Source organism: Bubalus bubalis, chromosome 8 (assembly GCF_019923935.1).
Source record: "Bubalus bubalis isolate 160015118507 breed Murrah chromosome 8, NDDB_SH_1, whole genome shotgun sequence".
Taxonomy (NCBI): Eukaryota; Metazoa; Chordata; class Mammalia; order Artiodactyla; family Bovidae; genus Bubalus; species Bubalus bubalis.
The window spans coordinates 98,750,164-98,765,928 of record NC_059164.1 but is presented as its reverse complement, the minus strand read 5'-3'; the positions used below and the strand labels follow the sequence as shown (position 1 = coordinate 98,765,928).

At 35.3% G+C, this 15,765-nt stretch overlaps 1 protein-coding gene and 1 non-coding gene across 8 annotated transcripts in view; one reads left to right on the top strand and one right to left on the bottom strand.

Annotated features, from left to right (window-relative positions):
* Nucleotides 1-15,765, top strand: part of CNOT4 (CCR4-NOT transcription complex subunit 4) — a 153,841-nt gene that overhangs the window by 20,798 nt on the left and 117,278 nt on the right. The window lies entirely within an intron of this gene.
* Nucleotides 1,599-1,670, bottom strand: TRNAR-GCG. Its single transcript has one exon. It is a non-coding gene; the product is annotated as a tRNA-Arg (tRNA).

The window sequence follows — 15,765 nt, the reverse complement described above, 5'->3', positions numbered from 1 at the left end:
TGTATAAGATAGGAGGTTTCAGTTGATTTTTTTTTTTCTTCTTAGTCCATTTGTTCCAGAACCTTCTGTTGAAAAGTCTATCTTTCCCCTGTTGAATTGCTTTGCATATTGTTGTCAACAATTACTTGGACATATTTGTGTGGACCTATTTCTGGGTTTTCTGTTCCATTCTATCCATCCATGTGTCTGTCTATCTCCATCAGTACTACACTGTTTTGAGTAATGTAGCTCTGTAGTAAGCCTCAATATCAGGCTTACTACACAATTTGATTCTTTAGGTCTTAAGGTTTTAGGTCTTGTAGGATCTTCTTTCCATACAGATTTTAGAATAAGCTTTTTTATACCTGTAAAAAAATCTTTCTGTGACTTGCTAAGAATTACATCTATATCAATTACATATATTATTTATGGAGTATTGTTCTTCACTGTGTTGTGTCTTCCAGTCATTGAACATAGTTCTTTAGGTCTTTTAAAAATTTTTTTCATCAGCATTTTGTAATTTTCAATATATAGACCTTGCCCATTTTGTTAGATTTATACCTAAGTATTTCATTTTGTTTGGAGTGATTTTTAAATGACATTGTGTTTGTAACTTAGGTTTTCATATGTTTATTATTAGTATATAGAACTATGGTTGATTTTTATGTGTTAATCTTTTATCATTTGACCTTGCAGAACTTATTTATTAGTTCATTTTTTTTTATAGATTACTCAGTATTTTCAAAATGAAAAGTCACGTTATCTGCAAACAAGGACAGATTTTTTTCTTCTGTTCAATCTGTTTGCCTTTATTTCCTTTTCTTAACCTTGTTTGCTGAACTTCCAATCTTGAAAAAGATTGGTGAGATTGGCCATCTTTGCCTTGTACTTGAGCTTATGTGGGAAACATAGTTTTTGCCATTAAGTTGTGATGTTATCCATGGGTTTTTTTTTTTTAATCGACTTTATTTATTTTTTTTGACCAAATTTAGGAAGTTCTCCTCTATTCCTAGTTTACTGAGAATTTTTATTTTGAATTTTGATAAATGCTTTTCTTTCCATTGATATGATACGTAATTTTTCTTCTTTAGCCCTTTTATTTGGTGGATTACAGTGATTGATTTTCCACTGTTGAACCAGCCTTGCTTTCCTAGAATAAGTCCACTAATCTTTTTAGATGTTTCTGGATTTTATTTGCTTATATTTTGTTTAGGAATTTTGCATCTTAAGTTCATGAGAAATAGTGGTCTGAAGTTTTTGTTTATGTTTTTTGGTACTGTGTTTGTCTGGTTTTGATGCCACAGTGATACTCACCTCATAAAATGAGTTAGGAAGAGTTCCTCCTCTTTTCTGGAAGGTAATATAAAAATAAAACTAATTCTTTAAATTTTTGGTAAAATTCTCCAGTGAAGCCATCTGGGCCTGGGAATGTCTTTTTCCTGAGTTCTGAACTATGGAGTCAATTTTTTTTTTTTTTTTTTTAATGTTTATAGTGAAGTCGCTCAGTCGTATCCGACTCTTTGGGACCACATGGACTGTGGCCTATCAGGCTCTTCCGTCCATGGGATTTTCCAGGCAAGAGTGCTGGAGTGGATTGCCATTTCCTTCTCCAGGGGATCTTCCCTACCCAGGAATCAAACCTGGGTCTCCTGCATCGCAGGCAGACGCTCTACCATCTGAGCCACCAGGAAGGCCTGATAATGCTTATCAGTTCAGTTCAGTTCAGTCGCTCAGTCGTGTCCGACTCTTTGCGACCCCATGAATAGCAGCACGCCAGGCCTCCCTGTCCATCACCAACTCCCGGGGTTCACCCAGACTCACATCCATCGGGTCAGTGATGCCATCGAGCCATCTCATCCTCTGTCGTCCCCTTCTCCTTCTGCCCCCAATCCCTCCCAGCATCAGAGTCTTTTCCAATGAGTCAACTCTTCGCCTGAGGTGGCCAAAGTACTGGAGTTTCAGCTTTAGCATCATTCCTTCCAAAGAAATCCCAGGGCTGATCTCCTTCAGAATGGACTGGTTGGATCTCCTTGCAGTCCAAGGGACTCTCAAGAGTCTTCTCCAACACCACAGTTCAAAAGCATCAATTCTTCGGCGCTCAGCCTTCTTCACAGTCCAACTCTCACATCCATCCATGACCACAGGAAAAACCGTAGCCTTGACTACACGGACCTTTGTTGGCAAAGTGATGTCTCTGCTTTTGAATATGCTATCTAAGTTGGACATAACATTCCTTCCAAGGAGTAAGCGTCTTTTAATTTCATGGCTGCAGTCACCATCTGCAGTGATTTTGGAGCCCAAAAAAATAAAGTCTGACACTGTTTCCACTGTTCCCCCACCTATTTCCCATGAAGTGATGGGACCGGATGCCATGATCTTAGTTTTCTGAATGTTGAGCTTTAAGCCAACTTTTTCACTCTTCACTTTCACTTTCAACAAGAGGCTTTTTAGTTCCTCTTCACTTTCTGCCATAAGGGTGGTGTCATCTGCATATCTGAGGTTATTGATATTTCTCTCGGCAATCTTGATTCCAGCTTGTGTTTCTTCCAGCCCAGCGTTTCTCATGATGTACTCTGCATATAAGTTAAATAAGCAGGGTGACAATATACAGCCTTGACATACTCCTTTTCCTATTTGGAACCAGTCTGTTGTTCCATGTCCAGTTCTAACTGTTGCTTCCTGACCTGCATACAGATTTCTCAAGAGGCAGGTCAGGTGGTCTGGTATTCCTGTATCTTTCAGAATTTTCCACAGTTTATTGTGATCCACACAGTCAAAGGCTTTGGCATAGTCAGTAAAGAAGAAATAGATGTTTTTCTGAAACTCTCTTGCTTTTTGATGATCCAGCGGATGTTGGCAATTTGGTCTCTGGTTCCTCTGCCTTTTCTAAAACCAGCTTGAACATCAGGAAGTTCATGGTTCACATATTGTTGAAGGCTGGCTTGGAGAATTTTGAGCATTACTTTACTAGCAGGACTATTTGAATGATCTCTTTCATCTTTTATTGAGTTTTGGTGATAATGTAGTTTTTTTAAAAAAGTGTTTTTTTCTGTCAGTTTTATTGAGATATAATTGACATAGAGCACTGTGTAAGGTTAAGATGTACAGCATAATGATTTCACTTACATGATTATCAGAATAAATTTGGTGAACATCCATCATCTCAAGCAGATACAAAATTAAAGAAATAGGAAAAATTTTTTCCTTGTGATGAGAACTCTTAGGATTTACTTTCTTAACAGCTTTCATATATAACATACAGCAATGTTAACTGTCTTCATCATGTTGTATGTTGCATCCTTAGTATTTATTTATCTTAAAACAGAAAATTGGTACCTTTTGATCACATTCATTCAATTCACCCCCCACATCCCCTGTTCCCTGACTCTGGTAACCATAGATCTCTTTTTTTAAATGAGTTTGTTTGTTTTTGAAGTGTTACTGACCTCCAACCCTGTTGTTAGTTCCTGTTATATACAACATAGTGCTTTTGTATTCCTATCCATTTCAGAATGATCACCTGATGTCTAGTTGATATATATTTGTTATATTCCTCAACATGATGTGTGGTTTTTAAATAATTGTTTCTAAGTTGAATTTATGAGTATGAAGTTGTTCTCAATATTTCCTTATTATTATTTTAATGACTGAGAAATCTGTAGTGATAATCCCCTATTTCCTTCTGATAGTTAAGATTCAAGTCTTTCTTCTTTTTGTTTTTGTTAGTCTTGCTCGAGGTTTATAAGTTTATTTGAAACAAAGAACCAGCTCTTTGTTTCATTATTTTCTCTTATTTCTGTTTTCAATTTTATTGATCTCTGTCTTTATTATTTTCTTTTTTATGCTTGCTTTGAGTTAATTTTCCTCTTCTTTGTAGTTTCTTGCAATAGGAGCTAGGATGATCAGTTTAAGGCCTTTTTTTTCTCCTAAATAAACATTTAGGGCCATTCATGCTTTTGAACTGTGGTGTTGGAGAAGACTCTTGAGAGTCCCTTGCACTGCAAGGAGATCCAACCAGTCCATTCTAAAGGAGATCAGCCCTGGGATTTCTTTGGAAGGAATGATGCTAAAGCTGAAATTCCAGTACTTTGGCCACCTCATGCGAAGAGCTGACTCATTGGAAAAGACTCTGATGCTGGGAGGGATTGGGGGCAGGATGAGAAGGGGACGACAGAGGATAAGATGGCTGGGATGGCATCACTGACTCGATGGACATGAGTCTGAGTGAACTCCGGGAGTTGGTGATGGACAGGGAGGTCTGGCGTGCTGGCTATTCATGGGGTCGCAAAGAGTCAGACAGGACTGAGCGACTGAACTGAACTGAACTGATTTTCCTCTGGGCACTGCTTTTGCTGAATTTCGTATTTGATACATTGTAAGTTGGAGTCCATTTTGGTCAGTGAACATGCTCTTTATGATATCAGTTCTTTGAAATTTGTTGAGGTTTTATGGCCCAGGATATTGTTTATCTGGAAGAATGTTCTATGGATGCTTGAAAAGAATGTATGTTCTACTTACTTTTTGACTCTATTGGAATACCACCTAACTCTCCCTGTGGAACTCTCTCCTTGCTGCCTGCCCCACCCATTCTGTTTGGTTCATGTTCCTTATTATTGGTTTGTAGAGCATCATTGACATTCATTCTTTATTCCTCTCCTTATAATTTTTTATTTCCCATAAATTCTTAATTTTTATGTCTCATTTGACATTTTGTATAGTTTTAAACAACATTTAATATCGTCAACTCACTAGGCTTTAATGTTGGCACTGTAATTTGTGCTTACACTAATGGCAGATTGACCTTGAAATATTACTACTCCAAGGTGAAGTATGGTGGTGTGTTTTTATTATTCTTAAAAAGTCACTCATAAAGTATGATTCTCGGGATAAATTTAGACTGAATAGGAATTGTATGCCAGGCATATTGCTGTGCATTAAATAGGAGGAAAATCTGTGTTTTCAAGGTACTTCATGGACACAAGATGAACACTTCTGCAGTGTTTCTAATAGTATAAGACAGATTGCCTAATGGAGAGGTACTGTAGGAATCCAGAAAATGCGTAATTAAAGAATGTAGGCAGGATTAATTTGTGTAGCCTTGTGAAAAAAATAATACAGTTGAACCTTGAACAGTGTGGAGATTAGGGACACTGACCCTCCATGCAGTCAAATCCAAGTATAAAGAAAATTAAAAAAGAGAAAATCTGTGTTTAAGTTATAGTTGCATGCTAAGTTGCTTCAGTCGTGTCTGACTCTTTGCGACCCTGTGAACTGTGGACCGCCAGGCTCCTCTGTCTGTGGAATTTTCCAGGCAAGGATACTAGAGTGGGTTGCCATTTCCTACTCCCAGGGATCTTCCCCACCCAGGGATGGAACCCACGTCTCTTATGTCTCCTGCATTGGAAGGCAGGTTCTTTACCACTGGTGCCACCTGGGAAGCCAAGTTATAGTTGACCCTCCATATATGTGGTTCTTTCTTCCATGTCCCAGATTTCTCTGTATCTGAGGCTTTGCATTTGTGAATTCAGCCAGCAGCAGATCATGTAGTGCTGTAGCATTTACTGTTGAAAAAAGTTCCTGTGTAAGTGGATCTGTGCTTTTCAAACCCATGTTGTTCAAGGGTTAACTATTTCAGTGGGTGGTATATAGTACTGTAGTGTTTATTGGGGGAAAAAAAATCCATGTATAAGTGGATCCCCAGTTCAAACCCATGTTGATCAAGGGTCAACTACAGGGAAGGTTCTGAATACCAAGAAGGAGCTTCAGTTTGAACAGGAGGCAGTAGCAGATTTAAAGGTTCTCATTCTGAAGAGTGACTTGAAGAATGGAGTATAAGGCATTGGCATAACCTGGGAGGTTGTTAGAAATGCAAATTTTAATACCCTATCTTACCTATAGAATCAGAACCTACATTTTTTAATAAGATAGGTAATTTGTATGCATGCTTAAGTATAATAAGACTGCTAAATTGAAGATTATGTTCAAGTTTTGGCACAGGGCAACTGAAAACTGGGTGGGCCATTGACAGGAAATAAAAAGCCTGGGTGGCAAAAAAACTGTGATTATTTTTTACTCCCAGGCTATTAGAGAACTTTTTGTTGATAGAAAATGAGCATAATGATAACATTGGAGAAAATCTTGAAAAATGAGTGGAAAAAACATATAATTCCAAAATCCTAAAATAAATAGCATCTTCATTATTTTTGCATGTTGTCTTGATTTCTTATTAATATGTAACTTGTTTTTATATTGTTGTATACTTTAAAATTCATTATATAAATGTTTTATATTTCTTCACAACTTAAAATACATACATACACTCTCATCCACATTTTTAAAAATGCAAATTAAAAATAATAGTGATTCCAGTATTTACATTTTTAGATTGGTAAAGATTAAAATGTTTGATTCTAATAGATTTTAGTGAGAATGTAGATTGGTGCAACTTTTTAAAGGGTGATTTGGCAGTGTTTGTTAAAACTAAAAATTGCATGTAACATTCTTGATCCAGCAGTTTCACTTCTAGGAATATGTTCTACAAATATACTGGCTCTAGGTCAATTGATCTACAAGGCTGACTTGTCACATTTACCAGTTTTTTTGTATCAGTCTATTCAAGAAAACATTTTTTTAATGAGTATAGACAAAATAACATTATTTTATAATAAAATTTTTCAGTTTACTCTGATTTCTTTCCCATTCTTTGAAGAGTTATGTTTTTTCCCCCAGCACTTTCTGATTTCTTTATAATCTTTTAAAAAGTTATTTAACGGTTATTTTGTGTTTCCTTCTAGCATTTTAATAGTTTTAGGGTTCTTTTGTCAGTTTCAAAGTGCATCTACCAGCATTTGTTTTTTAATAAATTTTTTTTTAATTAAAAATTTTTATAAGTTTTAAAAAATTTGCAGTTATGTATATTGGATGGAATTATTTTAATAACTTTTAAAGATTTTTGATGGGATTTGATTCACAGTTCCCCCCCCTTTATTTTAAGGAATATTGGAAGCTAAGGGTCATAGGTTGGTTGACTTTTTTTATGAACATATTTAATATTCAGAAAAACATTTCACAATCATTATTATTAATATTTCAGTGTAAATATTACATGCATTTACCATAGATATGTGCTGAAAAATATCTAGAGCAGCTATTGCTGAGACATGCTAATATTTTTTTAATTGCTATAAAAATTAAGAATGTTATCTTGATTGAGGCCTTGGGGAATAATAATAAAATTACCTAGAGAGTGGAGTAATGAAATATTTCATTCAAACAAGAATGTGAAAGAACTGGAAAGAGTGGCCTAAACCTTGCTACAAAAGACAAAAAATTTAATGACTGGAAATACAAAACTAACATATATTTACTAATAAATATAAAATGCTTATAGAAATATTTATAAATAACTATTTATAAATGAGATTTCTCTATTTATTACTATATTAACAAATATAAGTATTTATACATGTGTGTGTTAAGTCACTTCAGTTGTGTCCAACTCTTTGCAACCCTATGGCCTGTAGCCCATCAGGGTCCTCTGTCCATTGGGTTCTTCAGGCAAGAATACTGGAGTGGGTTGCCACGACCTCCTTCAGGGGATCATCCCAACCCATGGATCAAACCCGCGTCTCTTGTGTCTCCTGCATTGGCAGGTGGTTCCTTACCACTAGTGCCACCTGGGAAGCCCATTTATACATATAGGTAGCTGTAAATACAGATATATTTTTAAATTAATAAATATATTTATACATATAGACTGTACTCTAAATACATGTGTTATAGCAATGTTACAGTAAGCCAATATGGTATATATTGATATAAAATATAATCAGGGTCATGTGTCTGATTTGTTGAGATCTTTGAGATGAATATGTAAATTTGGTAATTTCAGTGAATTTATTATTCAGCAGACTGAATTTTGGAGATTGGTTTGTTTCTGATAATACTAACATACCAAAACATACGTGGAAGAGTGTGCATTGCAGTATTGTAATACCAAAAGGCTGAAACTGCTGAAATTCATGTCAGCAGAGTTTACTAGATTATGTGTGCATCTATATGATGGAATATGTTACAGCCATGGAAAAGAAAGTAGAGGTAAATGTATTAAGATAGAAAAATTTGTAGTGTAAAGTAAAAAAGGTTCAGAACAGTGCACACAGTCCTTTTCATTTTCAGTTAAAAGATGCTTATGAACATATATTTATATATACATTGGGTATATCTGGAAGGTATAAAAATTATTTATAGTGGTTGCCACTATGATCCTAACAGGTGGAAACAAAGTTAATAGGTACCCTTATTGTGTGTTAATCTTGATCAGTTTTACTAACTAGTAAAAGTAAAATTAAATATTGGCAGCATATATTCCTTGTAGAAGATGTGAAAATGACATGTAGAAGACAAGTCTCCCAATGGTGATGTTTGTTAAAAATTTTGTTTTACAGTGTTTCCTTTCAGTTTTTTTATATTTTACTTTTTTGTATTAGTTTACTTACCACAACATTGGTGTTTTTCACTGTCTTTTTAAAGGAATTAGTTTTATTTACCTATGTATAGTTCTGGTGTTTGCTAGTTTTCATTTGAACTTGCCTATACAAACTCACTTTTCTTATATACTGTACACTGGAATTTTGTCAAGAAGAGTTGACTCATCCGTTTTCGCTGGGATGTTTTACCATGTCCAGTTTTGGTCGTGGTCTGCTTAATTTTGTTAATTAACTCTGCCATTAATATTCTTTATGAATTGGGCAAAAAACTGACATCATATTTCTTAGCTAATCCATGAGAAAATTGTAAGCATCTTTTATTCAGTACTGTAGGACTGCTAACTCCGTCATGTTCATTGAGTCTCAGAGTTCTTTCCATTCTTTTGTATTTCAGTTATTCTCCTAAAAGTTACTGGTCATGATTTTGACCTTTTTGTTTTGGAGGCTTCCTGTTCCAATGATGAGAGTTTAGAATGCAGAATTCTGTTTGTATGTGACTTATTCATATCTTTGATAAAATTTTGTTATGTAGTTGCTATTAGTTATTCTGCTACATAGATGACACTTGCAGAGTAGTGGGAGACCATCTCATTCATGGAAATACCGATCTTCACACTCACTGAAACCAGAGTTCAGCCTGTTTAAGTTGACCGCAAAATTGGTATTAATTGGACTCTCAGGTGCTAGGTAAAGTTGAACTAGCTTACATTTCTTTTAGCTAAATTATTTGCCTTAGCTGTATTTCCAGACATAAAAACACTGGAGCAGAGGACTTCATTATATAATTTGCATGGTTACTGATTTTCAAAAGAATTGAATGAATTTATAATGCCATCAGCAGTGTATAAACACCTCGATTTCAATAGATTTTCTTTGGAATTAGTTATTAGTATTAGAAAATATTAACTAGGAGTAAAATGATCTTGTGGAGTTACATTTTCATTCGCTTTGTGTAGAATTCAGTAGGAACAACAAATCAGAAGTGGGTTTGGAAAATGTTAACTTCTAAGTAGAGCATTTGGTTATGCAACCATCACTACATTATTGTTTTGAATCAAAAGTTAAGATTGGTTATTAGCATAATGAAATAGAGTGTCCCTGGAGTGAAAGTCATGAAGAGTACTATTGTATTATTGGAACAGAGGAGTTCTTTTGTCTTATGTCCCCCTAGGCTGAGAATAGAATAATATGCTGCTTTTATCCTGCAGCTAGACAGTCACTGTGCTTAAGTCTATCTCCGTGTGTCTGCTTGGTTCAGTCAATTAAAAAACTTACTGTTTGTTTGTTTGCCAAGTTAGTAATGTCATAATGTATTTTGCAAGGAATTGAATAATAAACTATTTTTGTCATGTTTTAATAGTTTTTTGTGTTTATTTTTTATTCAACAAAAATTTTAGTGTAGCCCCATTTTTATTGTTTTTGAATCTAGTTTTTAAAACTGTTAAGTAATTTAGGAGAAACTTAGAAATAATCTTTTAAATTAAGCAAATCACTAGTTCATTTGTCAGAAAATAAGGACTACTAATTTAAGTGATTATTTTTATTTACTTTCCTATTTCTGACCTTTTAAGACTTATTCAGCCTCCAAACCATCCAGCAATTTTGTTAAAAACTGATTCTATGGCAGGTTAATCTTTTTTTTTTAATACCAGCAAGATAAGAAATTATAATTGCATCTTTTAAAAGATTTATTTTTAACTCACTTAGAATTTCTTATTTGTGAGGCACATACTTAAGGTTCTTTTTTTTTCTCCTCTGTTTAATTTATTTTGGAGCCAGTCATTATCTTTAGAGCCAGTTTGAAAGGGTTGTTTTGATGCTTTCTGCCACGACTGACTTGTAGCAAGGAACCTTTAATATATTGGGTTGGCCAAAAAGTTCATTCTGGTTTTTCCGTAAGATGTTATGGAAAAACTTGAACGAACTTTTTGGCTGACCTAATACAGTATAACAAGATCTCATTTGGCTAGTAAGTGTGTCTTCCAGCTCTCTGCTAGGTGTAGGACACTGCCTTCAAAGTGTTGGTATGTAGGCTAGCTGAATTACAAGGTTCGCTTATATAATGTAAGACATGAATAATACAAGTCGTTGTGTATACAGGAGCTGAATAAAGAGAAGGAGAAGAACAATAGTAATTTAATTTCAAGGCTGTTTTCTACATTTAACTTTATCTCTTGATGATTTTACATCCTAAACCTAATTTTATTAGATCTCTTTAAAATTAGTCTTCAGCATGATTTTTTCATAAGCAGTTATCTTACTTACAATTTTAGTACCTTATGCTTCTAAGCTTGTATTACAACTCCTAATAATTTATAATTGCAAGATATTCTATAGTTTAATAGTTGTTTGAGGAATCTCAAGTTTTATAAGATGAGTATCTTATAAAGTCATTTATAATACAGTAGTTTCTTTGAAGTATCAAGTTTTTCCAGTAGTTTGAATGGTCTCTGAGTGGTTTTGTATACATAATGGCTTTTTATCAACTAGAATCCCTTGTCCTAATAAATTTACTTGTAGTTTAGGAAAATTGTCTTGAATATTTCAGGATTCAGTCTTGTAGAGGAGAGTTAAAAGACTTCCCTCTCTTCCTCCCCTCAACTCCCCCTTCTCACCCCCAGTGCTTTGCTTTGGTAGGAGTCTTTACCACCAACTGAATAGTGAAATATGTAAGTTTTGACAGATGCATGCACCTGTGTAGCTACACCTGTTTCAAGATCTGTAACATTCCAGTTACCCCAGAAATCTCGTATGCCTCTTACTACTCAGTACCTGTCTCCCAGAATGCATCTCTGTTCTTATTCTGTTACCAGACCTTAGTTTCGGCTGTTGATGGAATTTTACATAAGTGGAATAATTTTGTGACTGATTTCTTATACTTAGTGTAATGCTTCTGAGATTGTCCGTGTCATATTTATCGGCAGTTCCTTTTTATTGCTGAATAGTTGTAGTATTCCAGTGAATAAATATACCACAGTTTGTTTATCCATTCGTATGTTGGTGGACATTTGGGTTGTTTTCAGTTTGGCTAACTGTGGATAAGGCTGTTTATGACCATTCATGGATAAGCTCTTTTGTGGACATGTGTTTTCATTTTTTTCTGGGTAAATCTCTAGAAATGGAATTGCTAGGTTATGTGGTAAGTGTCTGCTTAAAAACTGTTTTCCCAAGGCCAGAATTGAGGGCAGTGGAAGTGAGAGATACTTTTAAAGGCTACACCATGAATGATCTTAGAGGTCATGTTAAAGAACATTTATCCCAAGTACAGTATAAAGCCATGGAAGGGTTTAAGAGACCACTTTTGAAGAGTGGGTTAAAAGTGAGGCTGAAGATGGAAGACCCTGTGAAGAGGACTCTTTCCTTGCAAATGACATAAAACTTGACCCAAACTGGCTTAAACATGAGAATATTTTGGGTCACATAAACAAGAAAGCCCAGGTAGTATCATCAAAACCATAAATATTAAATATGTGTCTGAGTTAAAAATTTATATTTCATCAGCCCTCATATCACTGAGCTCTGTATGTTTGTTCAAATGACACCAAACCCCATGCTTAGGAAAGTAAGTGCATTGTGCATATTAGATGCTCAATAATTATTTGGCAAATGAATGAATGTTCATGGGCATCTCTGAGAGTCATATTGAGAGTCATTCTTGAAACCTCTTTCTCTTCCTTTCTCTAATATCTAGTCTATTCTCCTGTCAAAATATTTCTTAAACTTGTTCACTCTTGTTGATCTCGGCTGTCACTGTGCTCTTTTTTTTCTCCTACCTGTCTGTCTCTGGAGTGTCTTTGTGGTCTTCATAAACATCCTTCGTCTCCACTGCAGTCTCTACAAGGTTGGAATCACTCTGGCCTTGGTCTTGTGTGCTCATTTCTTTCTTTGTGCTCTTCCCTGGGTATAAGGTAGATTTTTTTTTTTTTAAAGGAAGATTAAAAGTGTGATATTAGGAGTAAGGCATGAGGTCTTAAGTGATTGTGGCGTACAGTTAACTACATACTGCTTTGCTTTAAGGAGAAAATAGAAAATATGCTAATGGTTATAACAAAACTATGTTCGGGGAAGGAGTAGATACAGAAAATTTGTAGGAAAATTTCTAGTAGAGTCCTTTTTGATTTGCTTGAGAATTGAGAAAATACTCAAGAAAATAGAAAACCAAAATTGTTCCTTTGGTTTTCAGTCTACAAATTAAATATCCACAATGTAATCTTAATGTACGTTACAAGTAATCTGTAATAGTTTTGTTTTTCCAAGCTAATAAATGACTTTAAAATCTGTGACGGAAAAAAAGTATGCTACATAATTCAGTTAAAACACCAGCATTTATATTTTCTCTTTGCTCTTGACTATCCTTATCATTCTCCCCTATATTTTCCTCAGACATTCAAGTTTTCTGTAAATTTTACCTCTTTACATCATAGACTGTTAATGAAAAAAGGTTGGCTCATAGTGATGATGGGGACAGTTGCAGCAGCATGGAGTAGACAGCATTGCACAGTAGTTTGCACAGCTATGTTTAGAACATAGCTGACTTATTTTTAAATCTGGAAGAACCTGAAATTTGCCTGTCTAAATAGAGTAAAGGTCATTGAGTGTATAATAAATTCATTAGTCCTTAATTTTTCTCCCCGCCCCCCAACAACAACAGCAGTAACTTCATTATGATCACCAACTCACCATCTTCAGTGCCTAACACTATATCTGACACATAGTAGGAACGTAGGATTTGCTACTTTAAAGTGATGCACTTCAGTTCCCTGGAAAATTCGCAGATGGTGCAATATAAAGTGAACACTGCTAAAAATACTCAGTCCTAGAAATGGAAATGTATTTTATGGAGGAGTAAGAATTTGGCCTAAATATCTAGTCTATATAAGTTTTTTAAAATGTGAGTTTATTTCTTGTTTATCTTTTTTTTAGACATTTAAATATAGCATGTAACCCTGCTCCAACTAGTGATCATTGTGTTGTACTAATATGACTTTCTTTGAGTATATTTTTCTTAAAAGCATTGTTCTTAAAAAATTTAACTATAGTCACACAAGTAATGAAGTTTTAGAAAAATTCAAGCTGTACAAATAGAGCAAAACTCCCTTTTAATTGAACCCCACTGCCCTTTGCCCATCCATATCACTTAGTTAACTTTTCTAGTCAATTTGTCATTTATACTTCTGAGATTTTATACATATGCACAAATATACACACTTAAAAAAAATGTTTAAAATTACAATTGCCTGCTTTAAGTGAGTTTTAGGAGTCTTACTGCACTTTAGAGTTTTAGGAACGTTTCTACACTTAGAGCACTCCTGCTTATTTAACCAAGTCATGTCCTTTTTAAAAAAATTAATTTACTAAAACCAGAGAACAGCAACCTAGAAAATAAGCCAGACTTATTAAGAATTTGCTTTAGTGGCCAATCCGTCTTCCATATCATCTTCTATAATTTATAAGTTAGTACTATCAAAAGCAATCTGATGTGTTTGATACAATGTGTATACAAAGAAGTACTCTGCTAATTCGGACTGTCCTCCAATCTAAATTAGTAAAACTTATGTTTGCATACGAAAAATTTAGGAAAAACTTTTTTTACACCATAGCTAGCTATTACTTTAACACTAACATTAAGAGCCATTTAATTAACATCAAAATGAAGCAGGTCAAAGGGTAACAGTTTTGCCCAGAGAGCACACTGGTCATAGTAAACACTCTCTTCCAACAATGCAAGGGAAGGCTCTACTCATGGACTTCACCAGATGGTCAACACTGAAATCAGGTTGATTATATTCTTTGCAGCAAAGGTGGAAAAGCTCTATACACTCAGCAAAAACAAGACCAGGAGCTGACTGTGGCTCAGATCATGAACTCCTTTTTGCCAAATTTTAAATTGAAGAAAGTAGGAAAACCACTAGACCATTGAGATATGACCTAAATCAAATCCTTACGATTTTACACTGGAAGTGACAAATAGATTTGAGGGATTAGATCTGGTAGACAGAGTGAAGAACTATGGACACAGGTTCATGACATTGTACAGGAGGCAGTGATCAAGACCATCCCCAAGAAAAAGAAATGCAAAAAGGCAAAATGGTTGTCCGAGGAGGCCTTACAAGTAGCTGAGAAAAGAAAAGACGGGAAAGGCAAAGGAGAAAAGGAAAGATACACCCGTTTGAATACAGAGTTCCAAAGAATAGCAAGAAGAGATAAGAAAGCCTTCCTCAGTGATCAATGCAAAGAAATAGAGGAAAACAACAGAATGGGAAAGACTAGAGATCTCTTCAAGAAAATTAGAGATACCAAGGGACCATTTCATGCAAAGATGAGCTCGATAAAGAACAGAAATGGTATGGACCTAACAGAAGCAGAAGATATTAAGAAGAGGTGTCAAGATTACACAGAAGAACTATACAAAAAAGATCTTCATGACATAGATAACTACGATGGTGTGATCACTGAACTAGAGCCAGACATCCTAGAATGCGAAGTCAAATGGGCCTTAGGAAGCACGACTACAAACGGAGCTAGTGGAGGTGATGGAATTCCAGTTGAGCTATTTCAAATCCTGAAAGATGATGCTGTGAAAGTGCTGCACTCAATATGCCAGCAAATTTGGAAAACTCAGCAGTGGCCACAGGACTGGAAAAGGTCAGTTTTCATTCTAATCGCAAAGAAAGGCAATGCCAAAGAATGCTCAAACTACCACACAATTGCACTCATCTCACACGCTAGTGAAGTAATGCTCAAAATTCTCCAAGCCGCGCTTCACCAGTATGTGAACTGTGAACTTCCAGGTATTCAAGCTGGATTTACAAAAGGCAGAGGAACCAGAGATCAAATTGCCAATATCTGTTGGATCATCGAAAAAGCAAGAGAATTCCAGAAAAACATCTACTTCTCCTTTATCGACTACACCAAAGCCTTTGACTGTGTGGATCACAACAAACTGGAATATTCTTAAAAGAGGTGGGAATACCAGACCACCTGACCTGCCTCTTGAGAAATCTGTATGCAGGTCAAGAAGCAACAGTTAGAACTGGACATGGAGCAACAGACTGTTCCAAATCAGGGAAGGAGTACATGGAGGCTGTATATTGTCACCCTGCTTATTTAACTTATGTGCAGAGTACATCATGAGAAATGCTGGACTGGATGAAGCACAAGATGGAATCAAGATTGCTGGGAGAAATATCAATAACCTCAGATATGGAGATGACACCACTCTTATGGCAAGGGTGAACCAAAGAGGAAAGCAAGGAAGAACGAAAGAGCCTCTTGATGAAAGTGAAAGAGGAGAGTG